The 19,033-nt window shown below is 43.9% G+C and overlaps 1 protein-coding gene across 1 annotated transcript in view; it reads right to left on the bottom strand.

Moving 5' to 3' along the window:
- Positions 1-19,033, bottom strand: part of LOC136331947 (zinc finger protein 420-like) — a 335,310-nt gene that overhangs the window by 43,206 nt on the left and 273,071 nt on the right.

Below are 19,033 nucleotides of genomic sequence, written 5' to 3'. Positions count from 1 at the left end.
CTCTGCATGTTGTACCAGCACTTGTGAATCCAAATGCACAAATATGACAAAGATCTCATCAAAAAGTGAAAACAGAAAAGGACACAGTCCCGGGCAGCTCTCAGCTGTGTAAGAGAACTGCAGAATGACAGTGATGACGAAAGCAGGTAACAGTGGACACTTTCCTACCTGTTGGGCAATATTCTAAGGTTGCTGGTGGCAGTAACTTACTGAAAAACTCTATGAGATACATAGCGACATGAAATTACTTTAACATGGTCAATTAGAAAATAGAAACTGAAATTTTTTTTTCTTTGCAAGTGAGAGAGAAAGATAGACAGACTTCCTGCATGCACATCAACTTCGAACCACCTAGCATCACCCATGTTAGGGCCAATGCTCGCAACTGAGCTACTTTTAGCACCTGAGGCAGAGACTCCACAAAGCCATCCTCAGTGCCCAGGGCCAATGCACTCAAACCAATTGAGCTATGACTGCCAGATGAAAAAAAAAAGCGAGAGAAGGGAGGATAGGGGTGGAAAAGCAGATGGTCACTTCCCATGTATGCCCAGACCAAAATTAAACGCAGGACATGAACAAACCCAGCTGATGCTCTACCTGGAAGCCAAATGACCAGGGCCCAGATTGCAAATTTTTTTTTTTCTAAATCTTCCTGCATGTGTTTTTTTTTTTTTAATTATTTTTATTTATTTATTCATTTTAGAGAAGAGAGATAGAGAGAGAGACAGAGAGAGAAGGGGGGAGGAGTAGCAAGCATCAACTCCCATATGTGCCTTGATTGGGCAAGCCCAGGGTTTCGAACCGGTGACCTCAGTGTTCCAGGTCGACACTTTTATCCACTGCGCCACCACAGGTCAGGTGGATTGCAAATATTTAATGATAGTTCATACTAAGCAAAAAAAAAAAAACAAACCATTTTGAAGTGAAACAGAGAATTAGATTTTTGCACTTTGGTGAGGTGTCTTGTGCTCTACACTCTGTAGGGTCTCATGGGAAACTTCCACAGGATTAGAAATGAGAACACGTGAAAACATGACATCTTGCTTGACCAAACGGTAGCTCAGTGGATAGAGCATCGGACTGGGACACAGAGGACCCAGAGAACTCGAAACCTCAAGTTCCCAAGCTTGTGCATGGGCTCATCTGGTTTGAGCAAGGCTCACCAGCTTGATCTCAAGGTCGCTGGCTTGAGCAAGGGATCACTCGGTCTGCTGTAGCCCCTCCCCCCCAAGACACATATGAGAAAGTAATCAATGAACAACAACTAAAGTGCCACAATAAAAAACTGATGCTTCTCATCTCTCTCCCTTTTGGTCTGCCTGTCCCTATCTGTCCCTCTCTTTGTCTCTCTCTGGCTCTGTCACCAACAAAAAAATACATGACATCTCTATGACCAGGTAGTAGGGCAGTGGATTGAGCATCAGACTGGTTTGCAGAAGACCCAAGTTCAAAACACCAGGGTCATGGCTTGAATGTGGGGTCACCAGCTAGAGCACAGGATCACTGACCTGAGCATGAAATCATAAACATGACACTATGGTTGCTGGCTTGAGCAAGGGGTCACTCAGCAATCAATGAACAACTAAGGTGCCACAATAAAAAATTGATGCTTCTCATCTCTCTCCCTCCTGTCTGTCTGTCCCTATCTATTCCTCTCTCTGTCTCTTTTGCAAAAATAAACACAAAAAACAAAAAATAATAAACATGACAACTGTTTCCAGGTTTCCTGAAATTTCTGCACTCAATTCCAGGATCTCAACCACTTTGTTCATAAATTCCTACAATAGAAAGAAACAGCTTAGCACACATTCCTCAGCTATGTGCACAGGTTTCCCAGGTCCCCACAGCAATGGAAGAGGAGCCAGATAATGGTGGCCCTCAAAGTCCAAGAGGACTTTGGCCCACACTGCTAATGTGATGATGGAGGTCACTGGAGCAAAATCAGGGTCCAGAGAGAATGCAGGACAGGACGTGTTGAAAAGTCCAGCTGTCCCTCTATGACAGCAACAAAAGTAAACTCACTTCTCACAGCCCTTCCCACTGCAGCAGCTTCCCAACCACACTGTAAGGTCTGGCCTCCTCCCTGACCTTTAGGTCTCTCACCTGTGTCATCTGCATCCTCATCCCACCTACCTGGGTGGAAGGATACCATTTTTTTTCACATCCCAACGCTCCTACACTTGCTCCAAAAAGAGGGCCATGACTGACTTACAGAAAGCAAGACATGCTTATTTAAATAAGGAACATGAGTTTTGATATAGATTCTCCAATTTCCAATATATTTTCTGCCCAGATGAGAAGACATGGTAAAATATTACAATGTTCTAGAAAATAACATTCTAAGATACTGGTTTCTGATAGCACCTTAGTTGTTCTAGACAACACGTAAGTTTTCAAACACTGACTTCTGATTAATGTGCATCATGAAGCCTTTGTTTCTATACCAGCAAACCCCCATACTTGTTCCCTGACAGCAGAACTCTAAAACCTACCCTGCAAGGCAGAAGCTCACATGTAATGTTCCCCCTAATGAAGGAAACAAAACACTGCAGGTAGAAAATAAACTCAGGAAGGAAGTCATCCTCACCCAGGGAGACCAAGTTCCTGTAGTTCTCCAACATCACATCCATGTACAGTTTCCGCTGAGCTGGGTCCAGGCATTCCCACTCCTCCTGAGAGAAATCTACAGCCACATCCCTGAAGGTCAAAGTCCCCTGAAAGAAAAGACACATTACCAAAGGTTCATGGTCTGAGATAATAATGCCACCTAAGATAAAAACAGGGTTAGGAGAAGTGATTTTGTTGTAGGGGAGTATCCTAAATTACCCGGTAAGATCATTTTCACCCAACTATATATTATTTGTGTATGTGTGTGTGTGAGAAAGAGACAGAGACAGAGAGAAAGGGACAGACAAGTTGGAGATAGGTGAGAAGCATCAAGTCATAGTTGTGGCACTTTTAGTTGTTCACTGATTGCTTTCTCCTAAGTGCCTTGTCTAGGTGGCTCAGGTTGATCCACTGATCCTGGGCTCAAGCAAGCAACCATGGGGTAGTAACTATGATCTCATGCTCAAACCAGTGATCCGTGTTCAAGCTGGTGACTTCAGGGCTTTGAATCTGGGTTCCCAGTGTCCCTGGTCGATGCTCTATGCACTGCACTACTACCTAGTCAGGGACCAATATTCTCTTTCAAAAAGAAATTTTGTCTTCTTTTGTTTGGTTTTTTCTTTTTCACATAGTAATATTCTCTAATATATTTTCTAACTTTGAGTAACAAGGATGACACATGTCCAAAAATGTACTACACAGACCTGACTTTTCAAGAAGATAAATTTTCAAATTAAGGCATCACCGTGACCTGGTAGGTCAGTTGGCTAGAGAATTCTCCTGACATGCCAATGTTGTGGGTTTGATTCCTGGTCAGGGCACATACAAGAATTAACAAATGAATTCATAAATAAGTGAAACAGCAAATTCATGTTTTATTTATCTCTCTCTCTCTGAAATCAGTCACTAATGTTAAGGCATCAACACAGGCGATGCGATTTTGTCAGTGTCGTGTCTGTATCATTCACAAACAGTTGTATATATTTCTCACTGAAAAAGTCATGCTAAATTGGAAGTTTAAGTACCTCTTAAATTTGGACGTGGACAACCGTGAACTGCAGTGTTCTAAAAATGCTGATTCTCATTTGGGAGTTCTGGGATGGGACCTGTGTTTCCAAATGTTTATAATAAGCTATTTACCAGTGACACCAATGTTTCTGGTCCATGTGCCATACTTTTGAATAGCACAGAGAAAGAAAACACGGGGAAAAATGCATACGTGAGTTTGAGCTGAAATTTTAACGGAATTTTTTGTTCTCATAGAATAGGATGCATAGAAACCACAAAATTACTATATGTAGTCTTAGAAGAAGATAATTCTTCATTTTTTTATAATACTGTTTTGTGAATTACACATTGAAGGGTATGTCTTGAGTTTTACTTCAAACATAATCTACAATTTTTTTTTTTAAAAAGAACACAGGCCAATATTCATAAGAAACCACAAACTTTTACAGAGTTTCTATACAGAAGAAAAACCAGCTGAAATAAAGTTAACCCGTTATGCACAAAGACACACATAGGGAAACTAGGTACAATTTAAAAGTGATAGACAAGGCCCTGGCCGGTTGGCTCAGTGGTAGAGCGTCGGTCTGGCGTGTGGAGGTCCTGGGTTCAATTCCCAGCCAGGGCACACAGGAGAGGCGCCCATCTGCTTCTCCACCCCTCCCCCTCTCCTTCCTCTCTGTCTCTCTCTTCCCCTCCCGCAGCCGAGGCTCCATTGGAGCAAAAGATGGCCAGGGAGCTGGGGATGGCTCCTTGGCCTCTGTCCCAGGCGCTAGAGTGGCTCTGGTCGCGACAGAGCACGCCCCGGATGGGCAGAGCATCGCCCCCTGATGGGCGTGCTGGGTGGATCCCGGTCGGGTGCATGCGGGAGTCTGTCTGACTGCCTCCCAGTTTCCAGCTTCAGAAAAATTAAAAAAATAATAATAAAAAAAAAAAAAATAAATAAATAAAAGTGATAGACAATATAATGAAATCAAGATTATTTTGTGATTCCCTATATGTCATGAATCAGTGTGGACAATATCTGTTTTTCATAAACACAGTAGTGAGAACATCCATAATGACAGAAAAAGTAGTTAGAGCTATTGATTTTCGTCTCTAATTTCTTTGAAAAATTTTATACACATTCATGGAGAGCTATCAGCTGTGACATTGTAGGCAAACAACATGAATAAGTAAATTATCTGAAAATGATCACAAAGAATAGTAATTTTTGCAAATGTCCATCCACACATACCCCTCATGATCTGTTCTTTTTTTTTTAATTTTTTTAATTATTTATTTATTTATTCATTTTTTAGAGAGGAGAGGGAGAGACAGAGAGAGAGAGAGAGAGGACAGACAGAGAGAGAGTAGGGGGGGAGGAGCTGGAAGCATCAACTCCCATATGTGCCTTGACCAGGCAAGCCCAGGGTTTCGAACTGGCGACCTCAGCATTTCCAGGTCGATGCTTTATCCACTGCACCACCACAGGTCAGGCATGATCTGTTCTTTAATACTCCCTTTACATAGCAAGTCCTTCTCAACTACCTAGCGCAGGGGTTGGGAACTTATGGCTCGCGAGCCAGATGTGGCTCTTTTGATGACTGCATCTCACTCACAGACAAATTTTTAATAAAAAAAATAATAACATTAAAAATATAAAACATTCTCATGCATTACAATCCATTCATTTCCTACCGCTCATGTTCACGGTTGCGGGTGGCTGGAGCCAATCACAGCTGTCCTCCAGGACAACACCAAATTTTTATTGGATAATGCGTAATGTACACGGGTCATTGTGTGGCTCTCACAGAATTACATTTTAAAATATGTGGCATTCATGGCTCTCTCAGCCAAAAAGGTTCCCGATCCCTGACCTAGTGAGTAAATCTCTTCTAGCTGCTCTTTTCTGTCAGAACTTCCTCAGTTATTCTGACCTGTAGAAGGTGCATTTCCTTAATCCTGTCCCAGAGAGGTGACGCTGCAGCCACATGAAACTACAGCCTACACTCTCTTCTTCACTAATGCCCGAGCCTCTGACCATCCCCATAAGGATATTGGACTGGAAAGCTAATCTGTTACAAAGAGGATGCTACTGGTATTTGAAAATGACTAATTCATGGTGAGAATTATTCATGTCTTCAGAGAGCCTGGGATGGAGAGAAGGCACAGAAGGCTCTGGGACAAGGAGAGAAGTATATAAGATGGTGACCTTGACAATTAAGAAAAAAAATAAGTAAATAAAAACAACCACACTAGACAGTAAGTTCAGAAGTAGAGAATTAAACATTTCAGGTCCTAAATCCACTGAAGTTAGGAGGAAAAGCAAACACCGTCTCTGAGGACACATCGCTTACCTGAGAAGCAGCCATTCTGTCCTGGTCCTGCTCCTGCTTGTTCCTGCTTGTTTTTGCAGGTGATAGTATGTTGTCGAGTCAAGTCTGCATTTCGAGAATGTGCTGCCACAGGTGTCCACACAGACTTTTTATCCACTTGCACCACAGTCACAGACAGAAGGACCTGGAAATACTGAAAAGACCACACTCTCTTCCTCACTGGAGTCAGCCAAAAGTGCTCCTGCAGGGAGACCACACTGTATTATTTTCCTGTCTTCACCTGTCTGTCCTCCCTCAGACGTCCACACACTCTCACAGCAATGAGAACGGGCACTGCTCTCCTGAACATCCAAACCCAACACAACACCCCGTCACCTCCCCTGACCATCCCTGCTCCCCACTCTCACTAACGCATCCTGGGCGCCCTCTTCTCTCTGGAGAATGTCTATGCCCCCCACTCACCTTTGCCTTCCTCTATTCTAAGCTCCAAGGTCCTGTTTTGCTTCAGAAACTTGTTGCCTGAGTTCATGTAATGCTGGTGGCCGAGACCAGGCAGGTCCACTTTGGATTTGGGCAGACAGTAGAGAAACTGCAGAGACAGAAAGTGTTGGGCCATTCCATTTAATAGTCTCACAACGGTGGAGAAGCACACAGGCAGGGGAAACTGCTTCTCAGGCAAATGAATAGCAAAACGGCCACTCACAGTGGTGAGCAGGCAATTCGCCATTCACAATCCCCCCAACTCTCTCAAGTGCAAGCACTCATAGCCTTATATAGGCCATATACACGTGCTCCTGCCAGGTGCTTATGCACTAACCAAGCAAAGTGCTTGCAGCCGGTTTACCAGCAAGTAAGCCTAACACAGCTGCCCCACAGTCCACTTCTACTTCTCTGACTTTTAAATAAAATTTATCTTTTAAAAAACAAACAAACAAGCCTGACCTGTGGTGGCACAGTGGATAAAGCGTCGACCTGGAAACGCTGAGGACGCCGGTTCGATACCCTGGGCTTGCCTGGTCAAGGCACATATGGGAGTTGATGCTTCCAGCTCCTCCCCCCTTTTCTCTCTCCCTCTCCTCTCTAAAATGAATAAATAAATTTAAAAAACAAACAAACAAAAAAATGAATCTTGGAACCTTCCTGCTAACCCCTGGACTTCCCTTAGAATCACCTGGAGCGGCCCTGGCCGGTTGGCTCAGCAGTGGAGCGTCGGCCTGGCGTGCAGGGGAACCGGGTCCGATTCCCGGCCGGGGCACATGGGAGAGGCGCCCATTTGCTTCTCCACCCCCCCCCCCTTCCTCTGTCTCTCTCTTCCCCTCCCGCAGCCGGGGCTCCGTTGGAGCAGGGATGGCCCAGGCGCTGGGGATGGCTCCTTGGCCTCTGCCCCAGGCGCTGGGGTGGCTCTGGTCGCGGCAGAGCGACGCCCCGGAGGGGCAGAGCGTCGTCCCCTGGTGGGCGTGCCGGGTGGATCCCGGTTGGGCGCATGCGGGAGTCTGTCTGTCTGTCTCTCCCCGTTTCCAGCTTCGGAAAAATACACACAAAAAAAAAAAAAAAAAAAAAAAATCACCTGAAGCAGCTCATCAAAAAAACAATGCTGCTTTACCCAGAGCAGCTCTCCAAGTCTGAGGGGGAGGACTCTGGTGATGTCCTTCCTTAAATCTCCTGAATTGATATAGTCTAAAACAGGTGGGACAGTTTGGCTTAAATAAGCACACAGGTCCCTTGGGGATGAGGGCTCCACTCTAAGCTGTGGTTCTGCAGGTCTGCAGTGGGGCCCAGGATACGGCATCTTTATCTAGGTCCCTGCGGTTCCTGCATTGCTCCCCCAGAGCTGTTTTCTGCAGCACTGGTTGACAGGTATCAGACACAGCACCCTCAGACTTCTGGATACTGTGGTATCTTGGAGTTAGAACTTCTAGAAGGACCTGCTCCCTGGACATAATTTCTTCTTCTTTTCCAGAAAATCACATAAATTATTTTAAAAAAACCAAAAAATTATGAACATAGGTTTTGAGGTAGAAAACATGGAAAAAATGATTAGCTATGAAAATATGTGCATCATATTTAAAAAGTTGAGATTGACTCATATCAGGCAAAGAATATTCAGGGCTGGTTATGAGGTATCACCAATGCTTATTTCAGAAGTTAATGACTACTTCAGGCCCTGGTCGGTTGGCTCAGCAGTCGAGTATCAGCCCAGTGTGTGGAAGTCCCGGGTTTGATTCCTGGCCAGGGCACACAGGAAAAGCGCCCACCTGCTTCTCCACCCTTCCCCCTTTCCTTTCTCTCTGTCTCTTTCTTCCCCTCCCACAGCAAAGGCTCCATTTGAGCAAAGTTGGCCCGGGCACTGAGGATGGCTCCATGGCCTCTGCCTCAGGCGCTAGAACGGTCTGGTTGCAACAGAGCAATGGCCAAGATGGGCACAGCATCAACCCCTAGGGGGCATGATGGGTAGCCGCATGCAGGGTCTGTCTCTCTGCCTCCCCACTTCTCACTTAAGAAGAAAACAACAAACAAAAAGACTACTTCAAGAAAGCAGAAATTCAACAGACTAAACTTTATTTCAATAAATTTTTCGGAATAAATTTAATAAATTTTTCAGAATAATACATGTAAAAATCCAATTAACAACAAAAATGACAAATTCTTTTTATATTCCTTGAAAAAGCATCATGGGTTGACAGTTTTTGTCCGAGGTCCCCTCTCTCTTGCCATCCCAGGAAATGAGAAGAGACCCATGACCTATAGTCAAGTCTCACCCCTCTGATGATCATAAAATGCACAAGCCCTAGAAACTGAAAATTTGTAATTCTCTTTTAAATCTTTTAAAGTAAAACAATTAAGCAACTGTTAAATAGATTATAAAACCACAAGTCCATGTATCAGAATTTAATCATGCACTCCCGATGGGCTCCCATTCAGCAGACCCAGGTTCCCCTTCTTTCTGCTTCTATGTATTTCTGTCTATGGATCTGTTTTTGTCTCTTCCCTGCTTCTATGCACAGTCGTCCTGTCCTGTGCTTTCCCTTCCTGTCCTCTATACTTTCTCCCCATTTCTCTATTCCTGTCCCTACAGCTGTTTGTGAGTCTTTTTTGCTTTCTCTTTTCCAAGTGAGAGGAGGTGAAATACAGAGACAGACTCACACATGCATCCTGACCAGGATCCACCCGGCAGCCTAAATTGGGAAAGATGCTCTGCCCATTTGGGAACATGCTCAAATGGAGCTATTATTTTTAGTGCCTGAGAAGGCCGCTCCACAAAGCCATCCTGAGCACTGGGGTCACTGTGCTCAAACCAGTTGAGCCAAGGCTGGAATGCAGAAGGGGAAGACAGAGAAAGAGAGAGAAGGGAAAAAGGGAGGAGTGAACAAGCAGAAGATCACTTCTCCTGTGTGCCCTGTCTGGGAATTGAAACCAACTGTGACACCCATTAGAGAGACCAACGCTCTACCAATTAGCCAAGGAGCCAGAGCCCCCAAAACTCTTAAAACCTATTTTGCTTTAACCTGCTCTTTCTCCGTGATCCTTGTGAGTGCTTCAATCTCCGTGCATCTGTTATACTCTTCTCCCCGTGCCTGTGTTCCCTGCTGCCCATTCATTTCTCCTGTCCTCCCTCCCCCCCCTCCCCCGCAGGCTGACTCAGAGCTGTTTGTACCTCTGCTGCCTCATCTCTAAGCCCCCCTTTCTGTCCCTACTCACTCCCCCAGCTCTCCTCCTCTGAGCCTCTCCCTCCTTCTGAAATGCCTCGTCCTGCGCCCCCACTTCTGCTCCCCAGCCCCCCTCCCTTCTCTCCGGGCCCCTCCCTCTCCTCGGGGTTTCTCCCCTTTCTTCCCCTCGCGCTCCTCTCCCCGGTCACTCTCCCCGTCGGGGTCCCGTCCCCCCGCACCCCCACGTGGCCGTCTCTTCATGGCCCCTCACTGACCTCTCCCCTCCCCTCCCGTGTCTCTCTCCGTCCCCTGACCCCTCCCAGCCCCGCTCTGCGCGTCCCCGGGGCCCCTTCGCTGTCGCCGCTCCCACACAGCCCTCCCCGCGCGGGGCCGGGGGCTCTTCTGGGGACCCCGAGTTCTCGCCCCGAATCCCCGCCACATGGAGAGTGTGCTCTTCCAGGACCCGGGCCTCTTATTAAAGACCCCTTGAGGGGTCTCAGGAGGGGGTCCGCAGGTCCCCAGGCCGGAGGGGGGGCAGTCCGGGCTCTACGGCCGAGAGAGGCTGGGCGGGGGGAGGGGCGCACACTGTCCGTCTCCCGGGACTTTAAACAGCACGGAGGGAGGGGGGCTGCCCCCCTCGGATTTGAGGCAGGAAGCCCCGCGGCAGGGGGGTCCCACGCCCGACGGCGGGGACACAGGCGGGGCGGCCTCAGAGTTTCCCCGGAAACCGACGCGGAGCCCCCACCCGGCAGCGAAGCAGGCAGACTCGGGGCCTCTCATCGGGACTCCGCACTCACCGCTGGGGGCTCGGGAGCGGGGCTCTCGGAGTCCGCAGCGACTCTCAGGATCCCCGCGTGCAGAACTGGGGACGGGGAGGGTCAGGTTTAAACCGGAGACTCTTTCAAGACGCCGTGTTACCTCGCTAGAGCCGCTTCCCCGTTGAAAGGAAGCTGCGCGTGCGCAGTGCCTCTAAATCAGGGCGGGTGAAACCGCCGGTTGAGAGCTTCAAGCAGTGGGCGGGGCCTTAATACTGACAAGTCAGGCGTGACGACAGCAGGAAAGTGGGAGGGGCCAACACGGTAGTGTCCCCGGCTTTCCTCCTTCCTTTTTCCACACTAATGCAGTCATTTTCTTGGTCATTGAATTTGACTAAGGTAATATTTAGTAAGGCTTAAATATCATTACTCATAAAATTTGTAAGATTTTTTCCCCCAGAGCTCAGTTGGTTAGGGTGTCATCCTGATACAAGAAGGTTGCGGTAACCCCAACAGGGCACATATAAGAAGCAAGCAATGAATGTATAAATGAACACAAATCCATGTTTTTATGTCTCTCACCATCCCCACCTTGCCTTAGAATCAATCAATAAAAACATTGAAGAACATTTTGATGACACCACAAGGACTGAATGTTGAATAACAACGTTGATACCCACATTTAAGATTTTTCTTAGATACCCCTGACCAAGTTGCTCAATGGAGAGCATCCTCCCAATATGCCAAAGTTGTGGGTTTGAATCCGAATCAGGGCTCTTAGAAGAATCAACCAACGAATGTATAAGTAAATGGAACATCAAGGGATTTCTGTATCTTTCTCTAAACATAATAAACTTTGTTTATATTCAAATTTCATTTAAAATGAAGACTTTCTTTGGATGATGCTTAATTTTTTTTAGTAATGGAGTCTTGATTACATACATCACCTTATTCATTATATTATTTTCCCCATTGGGTATCCCTGATACTGTGCGAAAATTTTTCCTGCTGAAAGCCCTTCCAAACTGATTATATTTCTACTGTTTCTATAACTAGTACAACTGTGATGTTTCTTTATTAATGAAGACTTGGACTGATCTGTGGTGGCTCAGTGGATAAAGCACTGACCTGGTAATGCTGTGGCCGCCAGCTTAAAACCCTGGGCTTGCCTGGTCAAGGCACATATTAGAGTGCATACTTCCTGTTCCTCCTTCCATTCTTTCTCTTTTGCTGTCTCTCTCTTTCCCCCTCTCTAAAATGAATAAATAAAATATAAAAGAAATGAATCAATACTTTCCAAGTTCATTGCAAATGTTGGGTTTAATAGAAGAGATTCTTTCCAGTTGTGAAAACAAAGAACTATTTTGACAGATTTGTAACTTGATTATATACTTACATTACACATAATAGTTTTAATATCTATGGTTGATTCTGATAGGACTGAAAGTTCAATGTAATGCTTTTGTCAAATTATTATTTTGTGTTGGTTACCAAATATTTTTTAAGGCTTTATTTATTCATTTTAGAGAAGGGGGGGAGGAGCAGGAAGCATCAACTCCCATATGTGCCTTGACTGGGCAAACCCAGGGTTTCGAACCGGTGACCTCAGCATTCCAGGTCGACGCTTTATCCACTGCACCACCACAGGTCAGGCTACTAAATATTTTTAAAAACTATATAACATTGGTAATAGATTTGGGGATCTGTGGAATGCAGGTGATAGAGATCATACAGTGTTGTGTAGTATTTCCATCAGCCATGTTGGCATGAAAGACATTTCAGTGTGCACACTCAATGAAAGGCAGAAACCACAAGATGAACTAAAAACATGAGGCTAGTGTGTTTCAAAAGAAAAGTTTATTTTAAAAGTGCCTGATTTCAAGTGGGCTAAGACCGGCAAAGGGTGTCAGACCTGAGCTGTGGAAGGCAGCATTAGATATGGGGGTTACAGCAGGCATTTGCTGGCATGGGGTTGCCTGCACCTGGACGTGCTCAAATCAGCATATCACAGTTTGTGGCCTGGTCACTGACCTGACAATGAGCAGGAAGGAAATTCTGTTGCAGAAACATAAGTTCATTGTGAGGTAGTACAGGTTAATGAGAGCGGTCCTTTTTGGTGTCCTGGGAAAAATTTGAAGATAACCAAGAGGTCAGGAGTGTCCCAGGAACAGCTGGGACCTAGCATCTCTGAGCCTGTGGCTAGGCTTTTACAAACAACTATACTGAATTAAACTCCCTTAATGGTCAGGTCCCTCCCCAATGTAAGCTTTCCCTGACATTTCAGGAAAGGTAAACTTTTGGCTATGTCTCAAAGTGAAGGCCAGAAAGGCAGTAAGAGAATATCAAGCAAAATAACTACAACCTCACAGTGCAGGATGAGAATGTTCTGTTTTGAGCCCTAGTGGGAAGTTGGGTGATGGGAATTTCAGCTTTAAAGGGGCTCTGGATCTAAAGGAGCCAACTTAAAGCTAACACTCATGTTCACAGCAAAGAAATACGGGGCAGGTAAAACACTTTATCAAATTCAAAACATTTGGGGAAAGGCCAATTTACGGTGAAAGCTAAGAATTTATTTTGTTTATGGGAAGTTTTGTTGCTTATAAAATGTATGGGGGAGTGAAATAAACACATTTACAAGAAAGAAAAGACTAATCAATTTGTGCAAAATTTTGACATATGCCTTCCTCTTTTCTCATTATAAAACAGATGTAAATATTTAGATTATAAAAGACTTCAAAATTGGCTCTGGCCAGTTAGCTCAGTAGGTTAAGAGTGTCATCCTGAAACAACAAGGTTACAAATTTAATTCCGAGTCAGGTCACACATGGAAAGCAAACAAAAAAACTGCATAATTGAATGGAACAATAAATGCATGCTTCCTTTTTTTTTATTTATTCATTTTAGAGAGGAGAGAGAGAGGGAGAGAGAGAGACAGAGAGGGAGAGAGAGGAGAGAGAGACAGGGGGAGAGAAGGGGGGAGGAGCGGGAAGCATCAACTCCCATATGTGCCTTGACCAGGCAAGCCCAGGGTTTCGAACCGGTGACCTCAACATTTCCAGGTCGATGCTTTATCCACTGCGCCACCACAGGTCGCATGCTTCCTTTCTCTTTCCCCTTTTCTCTCCCTTCCTCTCTCTGTCTCTTAAAAAAAAAAACAAACAATAAAAATTAATCACTGCTGAGAAAGCTCTGGAACATCTTCCCAGAGTGTGCAGGCTGCTAGTCTGATTTCTCTGTCAAGGCACATACAGGAACAGCTCAATGTTACTGTCCCTCACTGTACCTACCTCTCTCAAAAAAAAAAAAAAAAATCTCATGGTCACTGGCTTGAGCCAAGGTCACTGAGTTGAAGCCAATGTTTGGCACCAATACATACAAAGAATAACTAAAATATAAAAGCAGAAACACCATAAGGGTGTAGACCTAAAGATTCTGAAAGAGAGTTGGAAAGATTGTTGTGGAGGGTAAACTGGAAAAGGGAAGGTGATAGATGTGACAACTTCCATGGTGTGTGAAGGGTGAAGGCACCTTCCATCTTTCATTGACTGGAGACACCAGGGTGTCCTAAGAAATAGTTAGACAAAGTGTAAGGAAAGACAAGCCTGGCAGGACCGTGCCGTACACCCTGCTCCCACAGGAAAGCTCCGATCTCCCTCCTGGCCCTGGAACACAGGTTCTGCTTCTCACAGTTTCCACCTGACTTTATGTTTCTGTGAGCAGCAGGGTCTCTCTCCATCTTCTGGGGATAAATCTTTGAGTCATTTCTGCATCCTCAGAGCACCGCATTGCTGGTTGTGGCTCACCTCTTTAAACTGTGAAGACTCTTCAAGATTCAGGTAAAATTAACATTCATCAGAGTTTAGTTAGAAGGCAGTAAAACACCCCTAGTTTTACTATCATTGTGGCACCCCTACATCACAAATAATTGAAAAACATGTGAGAAGCCTATTTCTTCTCAAGGTCACATTTTCCTTATTTGTAGCACAGTCATACCAATGCCACCCCTACAAATTGATAAGAATTCACACTACCTGAGATAGAGAAAAGAGGAACCCAGACATTCTGATGGAGATGGAGATGTTAGAGTTTGAGAAACTAAAAAGCAGAGATACTTTGTGCAATGGAGCAGAAACAGGAATCCAAACTCAAGACCATTCTCATAGTCACCTGAGTCATGACAGACACTTGCCGTGCAGTGAGGAAATCATGGTTTTCCCATCATATGGTTCTTCACTGGGTGTGTCTATGGAACAAGGTGACCTTTCAGGCCTACTTCACACCATTAACAATAATCAATGTGAGATAACTATGGATTAAAATGTGAAGAGAAAAACAACTATGGTTTTCATAGCAAAAATGTAGAATAATACTTTTATAGCTCTGTGGAATTATAGGTTCTTTAAATAGATACCAAACCCTGAACTTAGTGAAATAAATTTTAAATTGGAATTCACTAAAATTAAGAACTATTCCTCATGAACACAAGCGGTGTGCAAAAAGAAAACCACACAATGGGACACAGTGGGAGAAGATATTAGTTAATACCAAATAAGACAATGGATTGGTACTGAGAACATTTAAGAAATATGTACAAAATTGTAAAATGACAAAAGAAAAAAATAGAAAAAAGCATAGTCTAACATGCAAATTGCAAATATTGATATACAATGTATATTCACATTTCAAATGTTCCTAAACTCCAAAATTTATCTGTCAGTAGACATTAATCCACAGCATGGTACCAATACATACACAGAATGACTAAAGTATAAAAGGAGAAACGCCAACTATTGACATGGGTGTGGAGTTCTCATAACCCTCACACATTTGTGATGGTAATGATAATGGTGTGGCCACTCAGGGAAAGTGCTTACTGGAATCTTATAAAATTTAGCAATCCTGAAACAGCCTAAATATCCAAATTCTCTAGCAACATTTGATAGAAAGTGTATCTTTCCTTTCTTGGTTTGTCTGGGCACCAATGTCAAAACTCAGTTAACTGTATTTGTGTGGGTCTATTTCTAGATCTCTATTGTAGTACGTTCATCTATGTGTCTATCTATTAGCCAATCCCAAAGTCTCTTTATTACAGGAAACTTATGGTAAGATTTGAAATGTGATCATATGAGTCCTCCATTCCAACTGTTGTTTAAGAATTTTTTTGGCTCCTTAAATTCTTTTGCTTTTTCATATAAATTTTGAAATCAGTTTTTCAATATTTAAAACATAAACTTGAGCCTGACCTGTGGTGGTGCAGTGGATAAAGCATCGACCTGGAATGCTGAGGTTGCCAGTTCAAAACCCTGGGCTTGCCTGGTCAAGGTCAAGGCACTTATGGGAGTTGGTGCTTCCTGCTCCTCCTCCCCTCCTCTCTCTCTCTCTCTCTCTCTTTCTATCTATCTATCTATCTCTCTCCTCTAAAATGAATAAATAAAATCTTAAAAAAAACAAAACATAAACTTGAAATGCTTCAATTTAGCGAAGCTTTAAAATAATCCCTGAAAAATTTACTCTAGAAAGTGGAGTTCAGTGGCTATTTCTACCCTAGAAATATTAGGATTTATTACATCATGATAATTCTAAGGTTCAAGCACTTAAATATTCCATCCTACGAAAGAGAATTTTACATTCATAACAGGAAAGGCATTTTTTCACACAGAAATATTTCACCTTTATAGGCTATAACTAGGTATGAATATTCTGTCAAGGGGATACATCTGTAGGAGGGTTGGTCCAGCTTAACTTCAACTTAGATTCCCAGTGGATTTTGTCACACTGACACAAAAATGAGAGGCCTCTTTACCTTCAGATGGGGGCCTGTTCCCATTAGTGCCAGCAGGACTCTGCAGGGCCCTAGAATCAAAGCCAGGGAAAGGTGCAGGAAGAGAGACTTCTCTTTTCTCCCCCTCCCCCTCAGAGCTGGGCATCCTCTGCTTTTTCCATATCTTCACACATGGTACCAACAGGCATCAATTAACACAACTGTTTGAGATAGAAGTACTCTTCTTTAAATCTCCACCTCTATCTTCAGGATATTTTTTTGAGACAGAGAGAGAGACAGAGAGACGGACAGATAAGAGACAGACCAGAAGGGTGACAGATGAGAAGCATCAATTCTTTGTTGCAGCACCTTAATTGTTCATTGATTGCTTTCCCATATATTCCTTGACCAGGGAGGAGGGGGTTACAGCAGACCAAGTGACCCCTTGCTCAAGCCAGCGACCTTGAGATCAAGTTGGTGAGCCTTGCTGAAACCAGATGAGCCCGCTCTCAAGTTGGCGACCTCCGGGTTTCAAACCTGGGTCCCCCACGTTCCAGTCCAATGCTCTATCTACCGTGCCACTGCTTGGTCAAGCTAAAAATTTTTCAAAAAGAGAAAATGTTTTTCCCATGAAACCTACTGTGAAGAGAATTGGGCTCCAGTGAGAGATCTAATCATGGACTGTGTACATATAATAGGTTTGAGATAACTGTGCTCATACTCAGCTGACCCATCTGGTATGAGTGACTACTCATGAACTCAAATGGAAAACAGTTTGTAGATACCCAGAAACTTATTGTGGAAGGTTATTGTGCAGGTCAGAGTAGGTTTGATGAGAAACTCCAGTAAAGATGTTTCTCTTTTATGTGAACCACTTAATTATTACTTTATCTTTCTCTTCTGAAAATTTGGAAATCCCTTAAGGTTATGTGAGACACCGGGCCCCCAACCAATCTTCTGCCTCAGAGGCAGAAGAGAACGGGATGTCCTTGGGCAAATGCAGCCCCGCACAGTCCACACCTGGGGGGTGTGAGGTGATGAACCTCTTTAATACAGATCTCTCTTCTCCCTTGGGAGTATATACTGTACCCTCCCTCACAGTTTACCAAAGCCTTGTGGGGGCCTCAGGAGAGAACGTATTTCTGCCTTGTAGCTCACTGTTCACATCAGGCACTTTCCATCTGTTGAAGGGGGTGGATCTTACCTGCCCCAGCACATGGAATCCAGTATGTATGCCAGAAGAACGTGGCAGGTCTCTTTTCGTGACAGGCTCAAGGGACATGTGCATCTTCCATTGGGGCCTGCAGATACTATGGTTCTCCCAGCTCGTACTCTTATGCGGGTCTCAACCCAAGGACTTGCTGTATCCCAAGATCACAGGTGACAGGACTCATCTTTAGCCTCTGCTCAATCCTGGCCCCCAAATTATTGACTTTGACTCTTATGTCCAGTGCATCCCTAAGAATCATGAGGGGGGGTCATCAGTGACACTGGCCACCTGGAATGTGAACCACAGGCAAAAGGTTTAGGAGGGACCAGTGAGAATTCTCTCTCTCTGCAGTCCTAGAGTTCAAAGTGGGGTCCTGACAGGGCTGATGTGTGATGTGAAGATACTGAAGAGTGTGAAGGACTGAACTTTGAGAAAAAATAATGGGGATAAAAAAACACATGAGCAGACAAAGCCCTACACTGTCCTCTGGTTCCAGGGTGATGCGGTAATTGTGGTCTGCAGACCCTCAGTCACACGGACAAGCTTTGTGTCTGCTCGAGACCAATGTTTTCTTAGTGTAGACAATACACAGACTCCACCAAGACTTGGTTATTTTCTGAGTTTATTCATCACATCAATTATTTTCAGACAGCTTGTCTTTTAAAACCCTGAAAATAGAGGTGGAGATTTACAGGGGAGTCCTTGTATCTCAAACTATTATATTGGAACAGAGAGAAACAGATATTTGTCACACAATTAAATAGTCAAATTAAGAAGTCTTTATTGCAAAAAGCCTGCAAGAGGGGATGCCTAGTGAAACATGGTACAAAAGCAATAAAACACAATCATTAATTTTGATAACAAGCTCATTAAATTTTACTGACTTTTTATGTTTCTCTATATGATCAATTTAAGGAAAAACATTTCTAAACACTAAGATCATAAGACTGAAGACACAGTAATAAATTTTTGTATACCTAAAAAAAACCCCATTTCTAAACATTCTAAGATTTATGACCCCTGACACATTTGCAATGTGGCAAAAATAGATCCAAGGACTGAAGTAGGGAGTTTTAGAAAAAGTAAGTTCTGGGGTCACTTAGAGTTCAGTATAGAAATAAGCTAAAATAAAGTTACATATGCTAAGAGCCTTTAAAGTTACCTATGCTAAGAGACTTTCTACATTTCAAAACAACTGTAATAATTGGTGCCTGTCGTGGGAATGTGAGAGCATATGGAAAAAGCAGAGGATGCCCAGCTCAGGTGGGAAAAAGAGAAGAGTTCCTGCGTGCACCTGTCCCTGGTGCTAATTCTAGGGCCCCATAGAGTCATGCTGCACTAATGAAATCAGGCCCATATATCATATGAAGATAAGAGTAAAGAGGCCTCTCATTTTTTGTCAGTGTGATAAAATCTCCTGGGAAGTGAAGCTGAAGCTTAGTAGGTCCAACCCCGTACAGATAGATCCTATTTACAAAATTATATTCATACCTGGTTGTAGTTTATAAAGGTGAAATATTCCTGTGTGAAATAAAGCCTGTCAAGAATGTAAAATTCTCACATAGGACGGAATTATCTGAGTGCATGAACCTGAGAGTTATAATGATGCAATAATCCTGATATTTCCAAGGAAGAAAAAGTGAGCCACTCTCACTTTCCAAAGTGATTCTTTTCAGGAACAATTTATTTATTTTTATTTTTACTTTTTTAGGGAGACAAACAGTGACAGA

This window comes from Saccopteryx bilineata, chromosome 3 (genome assembly GCF_036850765.1).
Source record: "Saccopteryx bilineata isolate mSacBil1 chromosome 3, mSacBil1_pri_phased_curated, whole genome shotgun sequence".
In the NCBI taxonomy this organism is placed as follows: Eukaryota; Metazoa; Chordata; class Mammalia; order Chiroptera; family Emballonuridae; genus Saccopteryx; species Saccopteryx bilineata.
This window is presented reverse-complemented; position numbering and strand designations above follow the sequence as displayed.